The sequence below is a fragment of the Cygnus olor genome, chromosome Z (genome assembly GCF_009769625.2).
Source record: "Cygnus olor isolate bCygOlo1 chromosome Z, bCygOlo1.pri.v2, whole genome shotgun sequence".
In the NCBI taxonomy this organism is placed as follows: domain Eukaryota; kingdom Metazoa; phylum Chordata; class Aves; order Anseriformes; family Anatidae; genus Cygnus; species Cygnus olor.
Window position 1 is genome coordinate 52,826,060 of NC_049198.1, and position 17,928 is coordinate 52,843,987.

Genomic DNA, 17,928 nt, shown 5'->3' on the forward strand with positions numbered 1-17,928 from the left:
AAAGAAAGAAAGAAAGAAAGAAAGAAGGAAAGAAAGAAAGAAAGAAAGAAAGAAAAAAGAAAGAAGGAAAGAAAGAAGAAAGAAGAAGAAAGAAAGAAAGAAAGAAAGAAAGAAAGAAAGAAAGAAAGAAAGAAAAGAAAGAAAGAAAGAAAGAAAGAAAGAAAGAAAGAAAGAAAGAAAGAAAGAAAGAAAGAAAGAAAAAGGATTTCTTCTTCTAAAAACATCCACGTCATAACCCCAGTAGACTCATTAATAGATTTGACATCTTTTGAAGTGACAGGATTCTTTGCCAATTCTGAAAAGTTCCCTCTGCAAAGGCAGTTGTATGGCATCTTTCACAATCCCTACCCTTGCAGAGAACTGCCAAGGCTGGCCCAGAGTCAGCAAAGGGGTCCACAAACATATCCCCAAAGAACGGGAACATTGTAATTTGCAGTGTCTTTTGCATGGAGGTGCAACCCAGGAGTCCTAGGCTGCAAGCGCTTCCTTGGTACAACAGAAGCAGAGGAGTGTGGTTTGGGCATCACGCAAGAGGTGCTCCTAAGCCATGCCCCTGCACTGCCTGAGTGACAACTGTTCCAGGAGGCTCAGTGTCACCAGCTGCACAGCCCTAGGCTGTTCTCTGCTCTGGGGTTACTTGGCAAGGCATGTCGCCTGCTTTCCTCCAGAACTCCTGCCCAGGCTGACCTTTTCCTGCCACTCATCCCTGGGCCTGCCCGTCACTGTGGCTTGAGGGAGCTACCTCCATGCTACCATTAGGCCATTCTGTCTTGTCAGAGAAGCCCTGCAGGTGCTCTAAACCCATTCTCACCTCCTGCTGCCCTAATTGTGACTGTCTTTGATTCATGCAAATGTCACACAGCATGTAGGGCCTCCCCTTTACCACCACACAGCCACATATCTCTCAGCCTTTCTTTCGGGGCAACAGTGAAACTTTAGGAAAAAAGTTTTCCTGAAACGTGCTGACAATGTGCAGCCACTTTCAGGCGAGCTTAGAATGCGGCACCAAGCATCCTAGTCTACTGAAACAAACATACAAGGAATCAACTTGCTTGTCTGGACGCCTGTCTTCATAATTTACAGCTATTATCAACTGTAGATAGAACTAGTTCATGAAAGAACTAGCACATTCTGCCTGATGTTTTTTAAGTGCAGTTGCCTCTCCGATGGCCTTGGTTTTGTTTGCTGCTATTAAACTAGGCAAGATGTTTGCCTGGCCTTTTCAAGGAATCCATATAGGTCACTAAGTGGCCTATTTTCAGAAAGCTGAAAAAAAAAAAAAAAAGGATCTCAGAAAGGTGGAGAGAAAGCAGTGTGGGAGCATCTGGACCCTGCTGAGTTCAAAGCACTCAAGAGATCTGAGATGACAAAAATCGTCATGAAAAACTAAGATCTGAAGTTGGTTATGTTTCTTTCAGTCTGAAACATATGGCTTTATCTAAAAAAAAGTCAGTCATTAACACATTACATTGTTTCATATTGAAAGAGAAGGCTGAAAATACATTTCAAATAACCAGAGGTTTTAGAGAGGATGAGAATATAAAAGTAGAAAAATAATTCTCTTAATCATAAAGGAAATTAATTCCTTAAACGTAAAGGAAAAGTTTGCTGAAGTGTTAATCATGCTTCAAGTTTAGTAACTAGGCACGGTTTGTGAGGTTATTTTCAAAACTGTGATTGTTGAGTTATTCTGTGATGACTGTATTTCACCTAGAAACCTTAAAATCTTTGTCCTGGCAAGAAGCAGATTCAATATGATCTGCAGCTTGATCTGCAAGTCCTCTGAAGTCTGTATCAAAGGAAGGGAGACCTGAAGAAGTTCCTAAAGGTAGTTTGAGAGTGTCAGAAGCTGCATCCCTATTCCTCCTTACTCAGTGTGCACAGCTTCTGCATTTGTCCTGGTTATCGTCTCTTTTCAGATTCACCACATTCTGCTTCAGTCTTTAATGTTGATCACCACAACTCTGAACTCCACATTCCTTTCTTCCTCTCCACCAAAGTGACTTTATGCTTTCATCACTCTCTGCAAACACTTTTCAGGAATCTCATCCCACTGTTTGCAACTCTTTGAACACCTCAACAAGATAAAACTTCACCACTCGGTCCTGCTGGCCTGGGAGCAGTAAATATACTCTTAGCAACCAGAACACCATCTCTCAGGACTAAGGACATCCCATGGTAAATCCACTTGCTTCAAATATCTGGGAATAGCAAGAAATATCTTCTGGTCCCAAACTAAATAATGTAGCATTTTTGTTGCATGTTTCTGCTCTAGAGGTAAGGTCTTCTCCTTCATCTCAACATTTGTGAATCTGGGTCCTCAAGACTCCAGTGGGTAACACCCTCAGAACAATGGCTGCTTTATTTTTATGTTCACAAAAAGGGATTTGTGAGACAGTACCTAAGGTAGGTGGTTTGGTTTTTGTTGGTTTTTGTTGTTGTTGTTGGTTGGTTGGTCGGTTGGTTTTTGTTTTTGTTTTGTTTTCACTTGCTGATGAATCTGAGGGCATTCCATCTACCTGACACTACCATTAAGTTTGTACCACAGCCTGTTCTGAGGATGCAAAAGTGAAAGCATCTCCATTTTTTGAAGCACAAGTCATAAAAGTAGCTTCAGTGAGAAAGGCCCAAATGGCCACCTGAAATGCCGCCCATAGCCTGGCCATATTCTAATCCGATACCAAAGATGACAGTCCTCTCTTGTCTAAGAAGCACAAGAAAGATAAGTGAAATTCTGTGGCACTATTACTAAGTTCAAAACTTCCATTTATAAAAGTCTAAAGATTTACCCCATCTTAAAAGTAAGAAAAAGGAAGGATTTGCTTCCTGTGTGGAAGAATATCAGATGACTCACTGAACCTAGGCAAGGCCATCAGGAGAAGAGGTCACAGTGGCTGCCCAACCTGCCATCTACTTCTGTGGGCCTTGCATCAAGACCAGGCTGCATAACCCTGAACTTTATAAAGAGCCTGATTCAACAGCCCTGTTCATGAATTGCTCAGAAGAGAAGCCCCATACATGGAGATCAGAGGAAAAGAATCTAAATAGGTTTGTTCTTGATGCCTCATGGTGTCTCATTCAGTCTTCACCATGGTGAGACTTTCACAGCCCTGCAGATTTACGCAGAACGCAGATCTACTGCAGATCTCCACAGAATATGCAGATCTCAGCACAAATGCTCTAAAAAGAAGGGAAGTAAAGTTTCTTGCAGAATTTTATAGTAATTTACTTCAGGAGACAAAAGCCCCGCAGTGCTGTTAAACACCAAGGGAGTAAAGACCTCTTGCAAGTCACCTTACAGCCTTGTAGAAGCTGTGCTTGTTCTATTTTCAGTCTTCCATCAGTAGCTGTTTCTCTCCCCCTTTTTAATATATAGGCCATGTCTGCTATTGATCCATGCATTTTTCAGCATGGTATGGAGTTACCTCAGTCTATAGAATTACTCAGAAAAGCTCAAGGGATCAGGAGATAATTGGGCAAGAAAAATAATTGATGTCATTTCTGTACTTTCTTTTTACTGCAGGAGAGTCAAAAGAGAATTGAAGGGCATGGAACACTTTTAAGCCAGAAGAAAAAAATACTTTTTCAAACTTCTCTCTAGAAGATTTTGAAATGTTGCCCAACTTGAGATTTCACATTCTTATTTAAGTCTGAGGAAAGCAAACTTTTTAATCAAGATATACCTTAGCTCACAGAAATGTTACATAAATGAAAGAGCTAACAATGCAATCCTGAAACAAAACATTTTTATGAATGCCTACCTAGCTGTAAAAAATATATAGAAAAAAATCGTTGTGTAAGACTGTAGCTCTGATTTCTTGAATTCATGTGGATTTACACCAGAACAGCTTATTACCTAACCAACAAAGGATTTCACCCCTTCACAGAATTTCTTCTCTTGAGCTCTAGGGCAAGTATTGCAAACAGTGGTCAGGACTGCTCAGACATCAGCTATACCTCATAGGAATATATTTTTTCCCTCTGAGAACTGCTCTCTAGTGTTGTAGGTCTACTAAGCCTGTTCTTCAGAGGCACAATCTGTCCCTCTTGCTGTCCTGCTGAATGGAGGGTACAGCAGGAGGGTACAAAGCAGCCACCACGAGCCTTTCTTTAAGAGTCACAGCCACATCTGTTGCCTTATCTGGGCAACAGAAAATGCAGGGTTTGAAAGCCATATCTGTCAAACAGGCTCTGAGGGGGCAGGCAGGCTCAAAAACTTGATTACTGCACTATGGTGCAGATCTGCCCTGGGCAAGGAGTACAGCTTGTGGCTTTAGATACCTGTGTATCAAATCCAGTACAACTGACTGGGATTGCATCCTGCTCTTTTTACAGCAACTTGTAAGGAGTGGAAAGAGGGAGGGTGTCTCTCATAGCCTTGAAGAAAGGAGCACCATATTCACTTGACATATAAAATCACTGCTTCATAATCTGAGGTTCCGATATTAGGCTATAAAAGAGTTTTTTTGTTGTTGTTGTTTTTTCTGATTGTTTCACATTAGTAGTGTGCAATATTCAATGTTTTATTCACATAGTGTGAGTCTGTCATGGAAGCATCACAATGGGGTCTCTTACCTAGAGCAAAGATGACTATCAAATTCTTTAAATCCACTTTTTCTCTCAGTCCACCCCTTATGGGCTACGCTGAATGCAGATGTGATTCAGTATGTCATTGTTGCCAAAATGGAGCCAGAAATAGCCCGATGCAGACTTAAGAATGGTGTAATTAGAAGATAACAAGAGACTTCGGCAATAGCCGACTTTGAAAGGAAAATTCTGCAGCTGTGAGTTCAGGCCCGGAGGTCCTCTATCTTGCCCCCTAGACCCAAGGAGAATCCACAAACAGCTCATTAGCTACACTGACCTCTTTTCTCTGTGAACCCGGGAGCTGTAGTGATTGTGGAAGGTGAGAGAAGAGAAGACTGTCACCAGAAGCCAGGCCAGTATTTTAAGTGGCAGTTGCGCCTACCCAGTTTGTACTCGTAATAGTAGCTGATGCATCAGCATGAACACAGGTGGAGATTTATCCTCCACCACACTCCTTTCCAGGTTCTTGGTGATGTTAGCAAAGCTGCTGTACCCAGATGTTTCCTAGTCAGTTGGGAACCCTCTGGTCACCCAAGCCATTGAAGAGAGATCGGGAATATCTACGAGCCCCTCAAGACACCTGTGGGTATCTGCAAAAGTTCAACCAGGGTCCAGATCCAGAGTGTTTATTATAAATTAAGACAGCTTTCTCTCCCTAACCCATGACAAGACAGAAAGTAACTGGCTTCTCACTACCTACTTTCTGTGGTATGAAGTGGAATTGGAATCTCATAAAAAAAGAAAAAAAAACACAAACTATCTCTGGAGGGAGTATTGCTATTACACCACCTTGTCAGTACCAATGCTCACAAGCCTTGAAACACAATGGCACTCAAAGACAAAATATAAAGCTTTCAGTATCAAACAAGAAAATCTGAAACATAGACAGACCATGTTTGCAAGCTTCAACTGGGATAAACTATCACCAGGAAAAAAAAAAAAAAAGGACTGTTTTAATTTCACTGTCGCTAGTCTAGTAAAGACACATTTCTTCAGTGCAACCCAGTTCTAACAAGCACAAACATCATTTGCCACAGGGGAATCGGCTCGGGCTGTCTTCTGTACCCTTTGCACTCTGGATCCAACAGTCACTGGAATAAGACTGACAAAACAGCACAAACAGCCTCTTTTCAAGGCTGTAGCTTGCCTGCTTGTAAAGACATAATCCAGTATGTGGCCTGCTGCAGGCAGACCTGTTCTTCCTGTCCAATAATCCTGTAGCCCTATGCACGGAGCAAATGCAGGGGGAAGGCAGGAAAGGCACAACTGAAAGATCTACATAGAGAAGCAAATACTGTTAACTTCAATTTCCAGTTAAATACATTCAGGTCCTCATTTAGAACTCAGAAGAAGTGCAGGCATAAGGAAGAACATCAAAAGGGCAGTTTCAGCATTGAGATGTTTAACAAATGCACTCCAGAAGAATTAGTAGGAGGGACTGCTATTCTCAATCCATCTGCAACCTCAAGTGCAACTGGATTCAGTCTCATTTTTTGCAGACAGATGGGCTGCAGAACTGAGAAACTGCCCATTTTCTCCTATGAAAAGCAGAGAGTACACCATTCACTCTCTGCATGGGAAAGAGCAAAAAAGATTTAAAGAGACTATATTCTCAGCTGTAGGAACTGAACATCTTTCAAATTAAGTCAAAAGATACTTACTGATCAAAGGTTAGATCTCACAGCAGTAAAACAAAGCTTATCCATGTCCACTAACAGAAACAGTGTGAGGTGGAAACCTGAGAGAAGCACAATGTATTTTGTGGTGTATGTATGCAGTCAGCATCTTTCATGAATGGCTGTAGATTCTCATAAATGTGTAGCTTAGACTCTATCTGCATGACAAGAAGAACAAGAGGGCTCTTGAATATAAAGAAACTACTTTCTGTTCAAGAAGTTCCTGAACCAGCACTGTTAGAAGCTGGGAAAATGCTTGAGGAAACATAAACTTGCTCTAGTAGTACTGCCTTCACTGACCAGTAACAGGATCAGGGACTAAAGTGGCCTCTGCTCTTATCCTATTGGTCTGCTGCTGATATGTTCCAACAGTATGTGGTGTCAAACCTATCTTAGGATCAAGGTAAAATTGGAGTTCATACCCGTAGATTAGTATTAAGCACAAGGCTGGGGGCAAAGGGAAAGAATGTGTCCTTTGCGTGAGTCTTTGAAAAAAAAATAAAAAGAAAAAAAAATGTGACTTTACAAATTCTGTCACAATTTCTGGAAGGCTCATCTCTGATGTCCGATCAAAATATGATTTCCTTTGCAGCTTTTTATTCCCTGTGGTGAAGGCAGTGTGTGGGTATGTGTGTGTATTTTACAACATTACTACATGGCATGCATAATTTTTTTGGTGTTTGAAAGTCTAAAAAAGGCTGTTACCATCAGAAAATTTAGACACATTAAGTCTGTTCCACCAAAAAGATCCTCTGATAAGTAAAATGAGATATCACTAAATATAACCTACTAAGTTACTGTGCTTCCTTCCAACCCATTCCTAGTTGGAGAGGAAATTCCTTCAGGCCACAGGAATGGACTCTGTCAGGTAAAGATGCCTGAGCTCATGCTGACATCACTTTCACAGCTGAACCCAGTGCTGAGACAAAAGAACTCCATTAGTTTCTTTCTAATAAGCGAACTAGCCCTCCTCCTCCCATATACACAGCATTTATAATGAATGATTTTGTACTTTTAACATCCAACTGACTCCCTGTTCTTAGAAAGCAACTCTAAACCAACACAAAGGATGGAATGTGAGGAATATTTATTGACACCCTGACTTTAGGATCTCCATCTGACTTTATGGATCTCCATTTTTTCAGCATGAAGAGAATAATCTTTCAGGTTTCTTTTTTCTCTTTCACTTACATGGATAGCATTTGTGGATTACTAAGTAGAGAAACAGGCTGTAAAACACATAATAGTCACAGAACTGCGTAAGTGATGGAGAAAATAAAGTTAGACCCAAAAGAATATCGCCCTTTAACAGGCGGGGCATGTCATAGTAAAGTATTGGTTTATGAAGTTAACAACATAGAGCCTACCACTCAAGGTCAAGACCTCTTTGATTACAGACATTCAAACTACGCATTCAGGTATTTATTTCTGTTAGTAATCTTGAGGATACAAACAACACTATCCACTTCAGGAAGTTGTTTGGGAGATAATATCCCCAAAGCCAAGCACAGCCATTTTACAAATTCACATCATTTTGTTTTGCTTTGAGAGATAAATTGTCTTTCTCTGCTACATGAGGGATGTTCCTTTATCAAACTAGGAGCTTTGAAATAACTAGATCAGTGAGACCTCCAAGTATGCTTCAGGGTTTTGGAGTTCAGTACACAGACTAACACTGCACTTCAGTGTAAAACTGAAGGTCACACTAGCTAGAAATTAAAAATGTCAACAGACTTTGCAGCAGAACAAGGAGTTCCTTCCAAGCCGCTCATCAAACACTTTATTTTGTAACATTATTTATTAAGAAAAGACTGTTATATAATTCCAGTGATGTGTTATCAATCCTTTTGGCCTGAAATTGTATATGAATCTGATAAAAGCATTGGAAGTTCAATTTACTGTACTTCTCTTAATTATTCTGCCTCAGAAACATAATGGCATGCACACTGCACACCCTCAGGCAGTCCTACTCACTTCTATAAGCTCTACAGTCAGTCCAACCTCCTGTCTGTAAATAGAGACTTTATACTTGAACGGGTAAAAGACATGTTGCTTATTCATCACAAATTCATTGTTTTGCAAGAACATACACATATTGCCTTTAAGCACAAGAAGTCCAGAAGTTTGAAAGCTGTTCCATTAAAAAACAAACAAACAAACAAACAAAATCTCATAATGTAGACCTTCTTTTTCAATAGGCTACATTTTGCTTCATCAGTATTTTTCCATTAGCAGTTGTCAAACTTCAGCTGTGAGGATTTAATCTGCGATGGGCAATGTGCTGTATATATGAAATACAGCAAGTAATAAACTTTCATCTCCCCATCTGTGCAGTGACAGAATTAGAGGGCATCCCACTGGTCATGCTTTGTCAAACACTGACACAAGTACTTTTCATTTGAATTGCAAATTTTGTGGAGCTATTTATCTAATGCAAATACTCTTCAAAGAGGCATTAACAGCTAGTGGAGTCTTGGAGAAAGAAAGAAGAAGGTTAATAAGTGAACTCAGGAATTTTACACTTTATTCAGGCATATGCCTAAGGCCCAGCATCTATCCATACCTGTGCATGTGTATGAAACTTGTGAATGTAGATCATGTTGTTGTACTGAATGCTGCACCTCAGCATAGCTGAGATACATGGATGTATAAGCAATTACCATGATAGAGCCTGTTCTGTAAGCCTGTACAGAGTCCCCTGACAGTCTAAAAAATTCTGCTCAAAAATTCTAAAAAACTCATCATGTTATACACAAAGGCTGGGATTTTGCCTTCAGCCAGAGTTGGATTAAGTCTTGCCATCACCCCTACCTCACACTTTGCCCTCACACTGTATCCCCAAACATCCCAGTACAAATCCTTGAAGGGTACTCTGACAATAGATGGGCACTTACCACAGAAGGAACCGTTGGGTTGAGGTGTTATAGTTTAACCCCAGTAGGCAGCCAAACACCACCCACTCTCTCACTCATCCTCCTCAGAAGGAAAAGGGGGAGAAAATACAATGAAAAAGCCAATGTGTTGAGATAAGGACAGGGAGATCACTCTACAACTACCATCATGGGCAAAACAGAATCAGTTCAGGGAGATTAATGGAATTTAGTTGTATTAATAGCAGACTAGAGCAGTGAGAACTAAAAGCAAACTTAAAACACCTTCTCCCCATCCACTGGTTCTTGCATGTTATCTTAGTCCTCTCTCCCAACTGCTGTTGTGCAGCAGTTTTTCCTCTTTCTTAAATCTTCTCTCACAGAGGTGCAACTAGCATTGCTTACTGGCTCAGCTCTGGCCAACAGAGTGTCCGTTTTGGATCTGGCTTTTGTGTTTTATTCCATGTGGAAGCTCCTTCTCTCTTCTCACGGAGGCCATCCCTGTACCCTCTCTGCTAAGAAAAAGCTTGCCGCATTAACCCAATACATAAGTACTTCCACCATACACCATCAATAGAACCATAGCTTTCATTCTTCGCTTCACAGCATCCGAGGCTTAACAGAAAGCCAGATCTTTTTTCAAAAGCCTCGAGAATCCCACAGACAATTAGCCCCAAGATTCTTTTTGAAAAGCAAGTCTCTTCACTGGGTAGAGACAACACTTATATTGGTAGTACTAACTACATTCAGCCATTCATTCCTGTCTTAAAATCACGGAATCATAGATTCATGTAGGCCGGAAAAGACCTCTAAGATCATCAAGTCCAACTGTTAACCTAGCACTGCCAAGTCTACTACTAGACCATGTCTAGTACTAGACCTAAGCACCTCATCTACACATCTTCTGAATTCCTCCAGGGATGATGACTCAACTACTTCTCTGGGCAGCCTGTTCAAATTCTTCACAAACCTTTCAATGAAGGAGTCCCTTCATTTTCCTACCAGAAATTATCTTCTTAGAATCTTCAATTCTAGCCAATTCTGGCTATGATCCAAAGTGGATCTGTGAAACCAAACTGGCCAAATTTGGTTTGTTTGGGAGACCTCAAATGTCATTGAAGCAGCTTCAGCAATGCTTTTCAAAACCTTCAATATCCTCATCTACCCAAGGAATCCCAGCATGAAACAGACACCACTAGAATAGTTTCCAATGCACAGTTGCTCACTTCCACGACAGGAAAAGACCAGGTTAGAAGGGTATAAGGCACTTTTATACAGAGGCTAATTGTGTCTTTGAGTTTAGTCATAACACCAGCATAATTGTACAAACATGTAATTATGTAATTATATAGGTATCCTCCCATACACCTCAACCAATTTTTATTTGACACCATACTGCCAAGAGTACAAGGACTAGGCAAAATGTAGTTGCCTAATAATAGACTTTGAGTTACCTTCATTGTACAGTCCAAGCTACAATAATAAGAGACTCTAGCCTAGTATTAGGTGACTATTCTCGGGAAAAGCTAACATTGCTAGATATAGTGATTTCCTGCTGACCCAGGCATCACAAGCAGTACTAACAGCCAAAGAAGAATGTCAAATTATTCCAGAAGGCTGATCCTGCACTACGCAATGGGTTGTCCAGTCCTGTTGCCAATACCATCACAGATCATTCCTGGCAGTACACCCTCCCCAGTTCCTCCTAGCTCATTAAGGACTATCAGGCAAAGTTTTCTGTAACTATCTGTGTCCTCTCTCCTGCCAGGCTAAGCAAGGGGAAACATGTAATCTGTTCCATCATGGAAATATTGATCTCACAATATTTAAACCCATCTTTACAATGGTAGGGTTTATACAGATAGTCTCTCACAGAGGATTTTTAAGGAAATTGGGTGAACAGACATGAGAAGGACATGGATTTTTGTCATGTACTGGGTCAATCTTCAGAAGAAGCAACACAACTTGCTAACTTATGCAGACCAGAAAGAGAGTGCAAGCTACTGAAAGTCTGAATCATGCTGAAGCAAAAGTTGTACTCAGATGAGCAAAGAGACATTCACTGACTTCAATGCATAGTGGAGCCGGTTGCATCTGTAAGCATTATTAAGAGCACAGACTTCCTAACCACAGGTAGCCTGGTGCTTAAGATAACTTATCAGCTGAATGGAAATCTGGGGGGAAAAAAAATGTGGCCTCCACCCAAGTGGCTCTACAGCCTGAAGTGACCGGTTGACACTTCTGCTGTATTTGGATCGCTGCATTTTCATTTGCTGTCTTTCCTGCCACCATTTTGAGTTTCAACACATCATTCTACAATTTTTCCAGTCCAGAGAAGATGCCGCTATTGAAATTTTCCCCTAACAATTTGAGTACTTGGTGTTTCTTGCCTTGGGAACACTGTCACTTGACAGGTCCTCTACCTCTCTCAATCAGCACCACAGTGCAAGACAATCTTCAAACATGTGACATAGAGTTTCACTTGGTGGAATAGTCTTTATGAAGTTTCTTTGGACTAGCTTCTACATTACCATGGCACAGATGCCTTCTACTGGTCTGGATTTTACTCTTCTTCTGTTCCATCTCATTTGCTGCTGCCAAAATGCACAGAGCCTTGAACATTTTCTAGGCTTTACACGCAGACTCTTTTTGTCATTCCTTGGTGTGTCGCAAAACATACTTCTTCTTAACCAAATTCAGCAAAAATCACAACCTTGCTTCTTGCCCAAAATATGTAATGAAGGGATTGCCCCTGATATGTCCCAGCTCCTTTATTTTACTAAGTAAACCTTTTTTTTTTTTTTCACAGATCGTTTAATTTAGCTGGCAATCTCCATCAACCTTTGTGCTGATCTCTCTGCACTGTCAGCTTTCTTTTTCCCCTTCTGTCATAAGAGTTTGAATTTTTCTTGTGCATAACATAAAGCATGAACAAGGTCTCAGAATGACTTGACAGCAGCCTTATTTACTGCGTAGGTAAGACTTGTAAGCAGCCACCAGAGAAATCTACTCTTCGTATTAATCTGATGTTGCTAAAAGCTAATTTATTGGTACAGCAGCTTTTAAAGTTTTGGTACATATTACATTCAGAAATACATGCAATGTACTTGTCAACATTTACTACAGTAAATTAGCTGTCAGGGTAGATACAAACATAATCCTTTCGCTGGGCTGTAGGCTGCATTCAAGGCATCAATCAATGAACTACACTGGATGGGAACAGCATGGCCTATCAGTAGACAGGCTGCAGCTTGCAATGTCCACAGGCCTGTGCAGTATTCACAGTGTCCCTAGCACCCAACAATATTTCTAGCCATTCTTGTATGCTCCTTCAGGTACTTTGAACAGTATCAGCCAACAATGCTGGTCTGAATTTAATGTTGGTTGTGACATAGTTTTCAGAATAAGCAGGAATAGAGATCCCTTCTTACACACTTGCATGGAGTCTGTCTCCCATCTTCCTGCTAGCCCAGAGCATAGGATGTTGCTTATACTTGCTGTGGTTGACACGGATTGAGTTAATATTTTCATTCGAAGAATATACGGAAGTAAGCAAGGAGGTAGAGAGGATGGGGAATGCTTATCCACTGTCCTATCCTGAACATGATGAAAGTACAGTCTAACTCTAAACAAGGAGGCCAGTGAAATTCTTGAATTCAGTTGTTTCCACCACAAAGCAAAGTCACATTTTGACCCTTGGGAAAAATGCTAGGCCTATTAAAACTGTCATTATCTAGTACTTAGTCCATCCTCCAGTCCCTATGAGTAAGAAGGCAATCTCAAAAGGGGCAGGAGACCTGCATGGATGAGCAGAGAGTAAACCATGTCCTTTATTGCCATGTCCGCACATACCTTAAATATCTCCAAGGATGGGAACTCTACCACTTCCCTGGACAGCCTATTCCAATGCTTAGGCATCCTATCAATGAAGAAATTCTTCCTAATGTCCAATCTAAACCTCTCATGATGTAACTTGAGACCATTTCCTCGCATCTTATCACTTTTCACCTGACAAAAGAGACCAAAACTCTCCTCATTGCAACCTCTTTTCAGGTAGTTTTAGGGAGCAATAAGGTCTCCCCTCAGCCACCTCTTTTCCAGACTAAACAACTCAAGTTCCCTCAGTCTCTCCTCATATGTCTTGTTTTCTAGTTCCTTCATCAACTTCATTGCTCTTCTCCAAAAACTTCTCCACAACTCAATACCCACCTAGCAATGAAGGGCCCAAAACTGAACACAATATTGAAGGTACAGCCTCACCAGAGACGAGTACAGAGGGACAATCCTTCCCTAGTCCAGCTGGCTGCACTATTGCTGATACAAGCCAGGATGCTGTTGGCCTTCATGGCCACCAGGGCACACTGCTGGCTCACTCTCATCCATCTGTTGACAAGCACCGCACCCCACCCTCACCCCCCCCAACTCCCATCTTTTTCTGCCTGGCAACTTTCCAGTCGCTCTTCCCCAAGCCTATACTACTGCATGGGGTTGTTATGACTAAAGTGCAGGATCCAGTAATCCACTCGTTGAATGTCATGCAATTGGACTGAGCCCACAGATCCAGCCTACACAGATACCTTTGTAGATCCTTCCTACCCTCAAGCAGATTGACAATCCTTCTTAATTTGGTATAATCCACAAATTTACAGAGGGTGCGCTCAATCCTTTCATCCAGATTATTGACAAAAACTTTAAAATTGGCCCTAATACTGAGCCCTGGGGAATGCCACTGGTGACCAGCTGTTAACTGGATTGAACTCCATTCACTGTGATTCTCTGAACCTGGCAATCCAGCCAGTTCTTCAATCGGCAAGCTGCACGCATGTCCAAACCATGAGCAACCAGTTACTCCAGTAGGATACTGTGGGAGATGATGTCAAACGCTTTACGAAATCTATTTAGACAGTATTATATGAGTAATAATGCAAGTCTGTCTGATATGTCATCTTCCAGAAGCAATTGGTGTAGTGTGACATGGTATGTATGCTTTTAAGAAAACCCATATGAACTAGCATCAATTAAATCACACACATTGAAGTATTGAAGTATGCACTTACCTTCCTTGTCTGACATGTGCTCTTTTTTTTTTTTTTTTTTTTTTTTTTTTTTTAATGTATGGCTGAATTTGAGTCAACACATTTCTCTTTGAACATTTAGCTGTTCAAGAAACATCAGTGTTCTTCTGGGCTCAGTACTCAAGCAACTTACTGGGAAAACACAGCCTTAGAGTTTCTGAGAGTTTCGTGAGCAGCAAATCTAAATTCCTGGTCTTGTAAAAGCTCTTATCCTGTTGGAATGCAAAGACTTCACCAGTTTTATACATTGTGGCCATACCATTTGTCTCAATAAAAATACTTACTGAACACCTTTCCTGTGCAGAACACTGAAATCTCAGCTGACATTAAAGAAAATAGATCTAAGCCTTTGGCAACATGCTAATTTTTAATGTCTCTCTTGGAATCTGAGTTGAATGTCTCTTTCTAAGCCATTTTGCTCCATTTTGCTCACACACCCACATAATTCACTCAAATTTATTGCTTGGCAAATATTGCTTCATTGAAGGTTTTTGCTCAAGGATACTTTAAACACACATGCCATTTTTCAAAATAAGGGCAAACATTAATCAGGCCAGAAATATAGAGCTGACAATAAGAAGAGTAGTCATTTTCCAAAATAAAATATTTGCTGAACTGCTTTGCATGTCTGCTTTTCAGTGTATCAATATTTAGACAGCTCTTTGCACAGGGACCACTTTAAAATGCACACATATTATCATTCTTCCATCAAGGACCAGTTCTATTTAAAGAAAAAAAAATCACCAAAAAACAGAGTGGCAAAATATATTACCTTCAATTTCAACAGCTGACTCTGATGATGGCCAGGAACAGTTCTGCCTTTAACCACTGGTAAGAATTGTGCGCTATTACATCTAATAGTTGTACAAATTGCAACTAGCTGTGTGGGATACTTCCCACCTCTTTCAGGTTAAGGGAAAGAGAGAATTTCAAGAGCAGCATTTTTGAAAGGAATTAAACTACTCTGAACTCCAAGTGGTTCTGTAACTGCCATGTCCAGATATGCAGGTAATTCCCAGATGAACTGTTTCTAAAAATCATTCAGATAAATCTTAAGAGAACATGCACTTGATTGTACATCTTTTAGAGAATCACCAGTTTGTAGAGTCTGCTCTAAGATAGTCACATGAATGTTAACACCTACTGAAAATATCAGTAGAGCTGCAAAACCTAGGGCTGAATGTTCAGAAGTGAAAGCACAACAACTCTAAACAATCTCAGGAGCTGGAAATTAAAAGAACATATAGGTCCTTAGTCTTATGAAAGGGAAAGAAGCCTAAGATCCCCTGGAAATACAAAACCATGCTAAATGTGTTCTGCAGAAATACTTCATCATAGATTGATGGGATTTGTCCACCTGAACATTTGAATCACAAACTGAAACCTTGTCCCCAGAAGAGGAAAGACTGGGACCTTTACCATCCCTATGCCCACTGTGACATCCTTGACAGCAAATAACCAGAAAGTCTTCTGGGTGACCTTTTTGAAGTCACACAGCCAACACAATACTATGACTAATAGAAGAATGAGCCTTGGTGGTGGGCAAGGAGGGAGGGCAAGGATAAATAGAAATCAAACCCACAACACTGGTGTAAAATATCTATCTGTTGAAGCAGTGCCAGACTTTGCTGCTTGAAGATGATTTGGTTTATCACCCTTCATCTTCCTGCTCTTTCTCTTCTTCCTTTTTCCCCACTGATAAACAGGCAGGAAGAATGCAAGTAGGACTTTGGTGACAAGGCCTTTCATACTAATTCCAGGATGAGCTGTCTCACAGAACACAGCCAGCTTGGGATTCATTTCTGTTCTGTCCTACTTTGGCAAAGCTCAGGTCTGGAGTAAACCCAGGGAATATGTCCTGAAGCACTTAGAGCTTCAGTTAACCTAGCATCTTTTGGGTGCAGATACATACTGCTGTGCTGAATGTTTGGGAGATCCAAAGGGGACTTTGATGCATGCATGGACACTCACACAGATGCAGAGGTCATGGTGGGTTTCCAGAAGTGCTTATAATCATACTATTTCTCACCTATATCCCAGCTAAACCATTTTTTTCAAAAATCTCAGGAACAGACAGAGGCTAAGCTTTCACACATTCAGCACTCAGCAGGATAAATAAAATACAGAGGACACGAGCAGAGAACCTCAAGATATCCTAAATTTTCTTTAATGGCATAGAGGATTTTGTAAAGCTCAGTTAAAGATTGAGAACTCTTGTTTACAAATCCAAGCACCCAGGCTCTAACAGATCTGACCATCAAGCTTTTTCAGTTTGGTATTGATGAACTTGTGCAGTCTTGACTTTTTGTAGCCTTTGGAGAACCGTGTCTTTCTGAAATTATAAAACCAAATCCATGTTCTGCATCTCACCTCTGCCTTGCTTACCTGCTAGCACACTGATTACAGCCCACTAAATACAGACCTTCTTTCTAAGTTTTCTTCTTTCTAAGACCTTCTTTCCCGTTTTACTTGTTTGGTCTGAAGCACTCTAGGCACTCTAGATAGTCCACATAGCCTTGCATCTCTGGGTAGCAGGAGAGGAAGTATATGTGGGCCTCACTCAGGCTCTCCACACTGGATACAGAAGACCAACTTTCTGGCATGTTCCCCAGGATCATCTAACAGAAGAGGATGGTATCTAATTTGTAGGATGCTATAGACAGGAGGAGATGCAGCCACAAACCTAAACTCTGCAGTGATACAAAGAGATTTTCCCTCAGAGGGGAAAGTGTAAAATATTTTCAGCAATACAGCAGGGCATTGAAATAGGTTGAAACCCAGGCTTGAAAGAGGGCACATTTCATAAGGACAGAAGCAGGCGAAACATATTCATAATGCTTTTTATTACTTATTCTCTTTAAGTACTGTTTTAAAACTTGTTCATTGATGTTCATACTCCAGTTATAGTTTTTGGAGTTCAGAAGCTTCTGTGGCCTTTTCGGAGGGGCAGAGAGGGAAAGGGGAGCTGCCTAGAGGAGCAGGAAGACGTATCTGTTTCTAAGTCTTGTGATCTAAATCTTAACATGTGTTCTCCATCCTGTATTCAAAGTGCCCATATCAGCCAACCCTACGGGGTTGAAAAATATCCTCCAAATGGTAATTTAAGCTTAAATGTCCCGTTCTTGTGGCTAATAAACCCCTGGAGGGTGATCTCAGCTCCTGATGAATTCAGGGCTGTGTCGCCACCAGAACAGAGTGCATTTACCCAGTGTTTACAATCAGAAGAGTAAACGCCTGACAAAATCAGGCTCCATTAAAAAGAAAAAGAAAGAAAGAAAAAAAGTTCCTGGTCCATGTTTTCAACTGTAGAGAAATACTCATGCCTTGCAATATAGACAGATCTTGCCCTCTCCGAAATACTTTACATTTTAGAAGCCTCCTATGCCCAGTTCATTAAGCAGGAGATAACACTGTAATTTAAAAGCATTAGAACCAATGATTCAACACTATCTAAGTTTCTCTGACAACCCTGTTTTAACACAAGTAAATTGCTGCTGTGCTCAACAATTTAGTCTTCCGCATTAGCCTTGTAATTACTCCTGAACACAAACCTTGCTACCTCATACCCTGAAAGCATCCGCTTTCCATCAAAGATAAAGGTACTGTTTGTACAACAAGCAACACACCTGCTTTGTGTTGAATATTTGAGCTCAGATGTGGTGTGTGGTGTGGTTTTGCTTGGTGATACATGTGTTCTGCGCTTCAGTGAGCTTCCAAAAG

At 40.8% G+C, this 17,928-nt stretch overlaps 1 protein-coding gene across 1 annotated transcript in view; it reads right to left on the bottom strand.

The window, feature by feature from the left end:
- CPLX1 (complexin 1) overlaps window positions 1–17,928 on the bottom strand; it is a 125,609-nt gene that overhangs the window by 68,250 nt on the left and 39,431 nt on the right. The window lies entirely within an intron of this gene.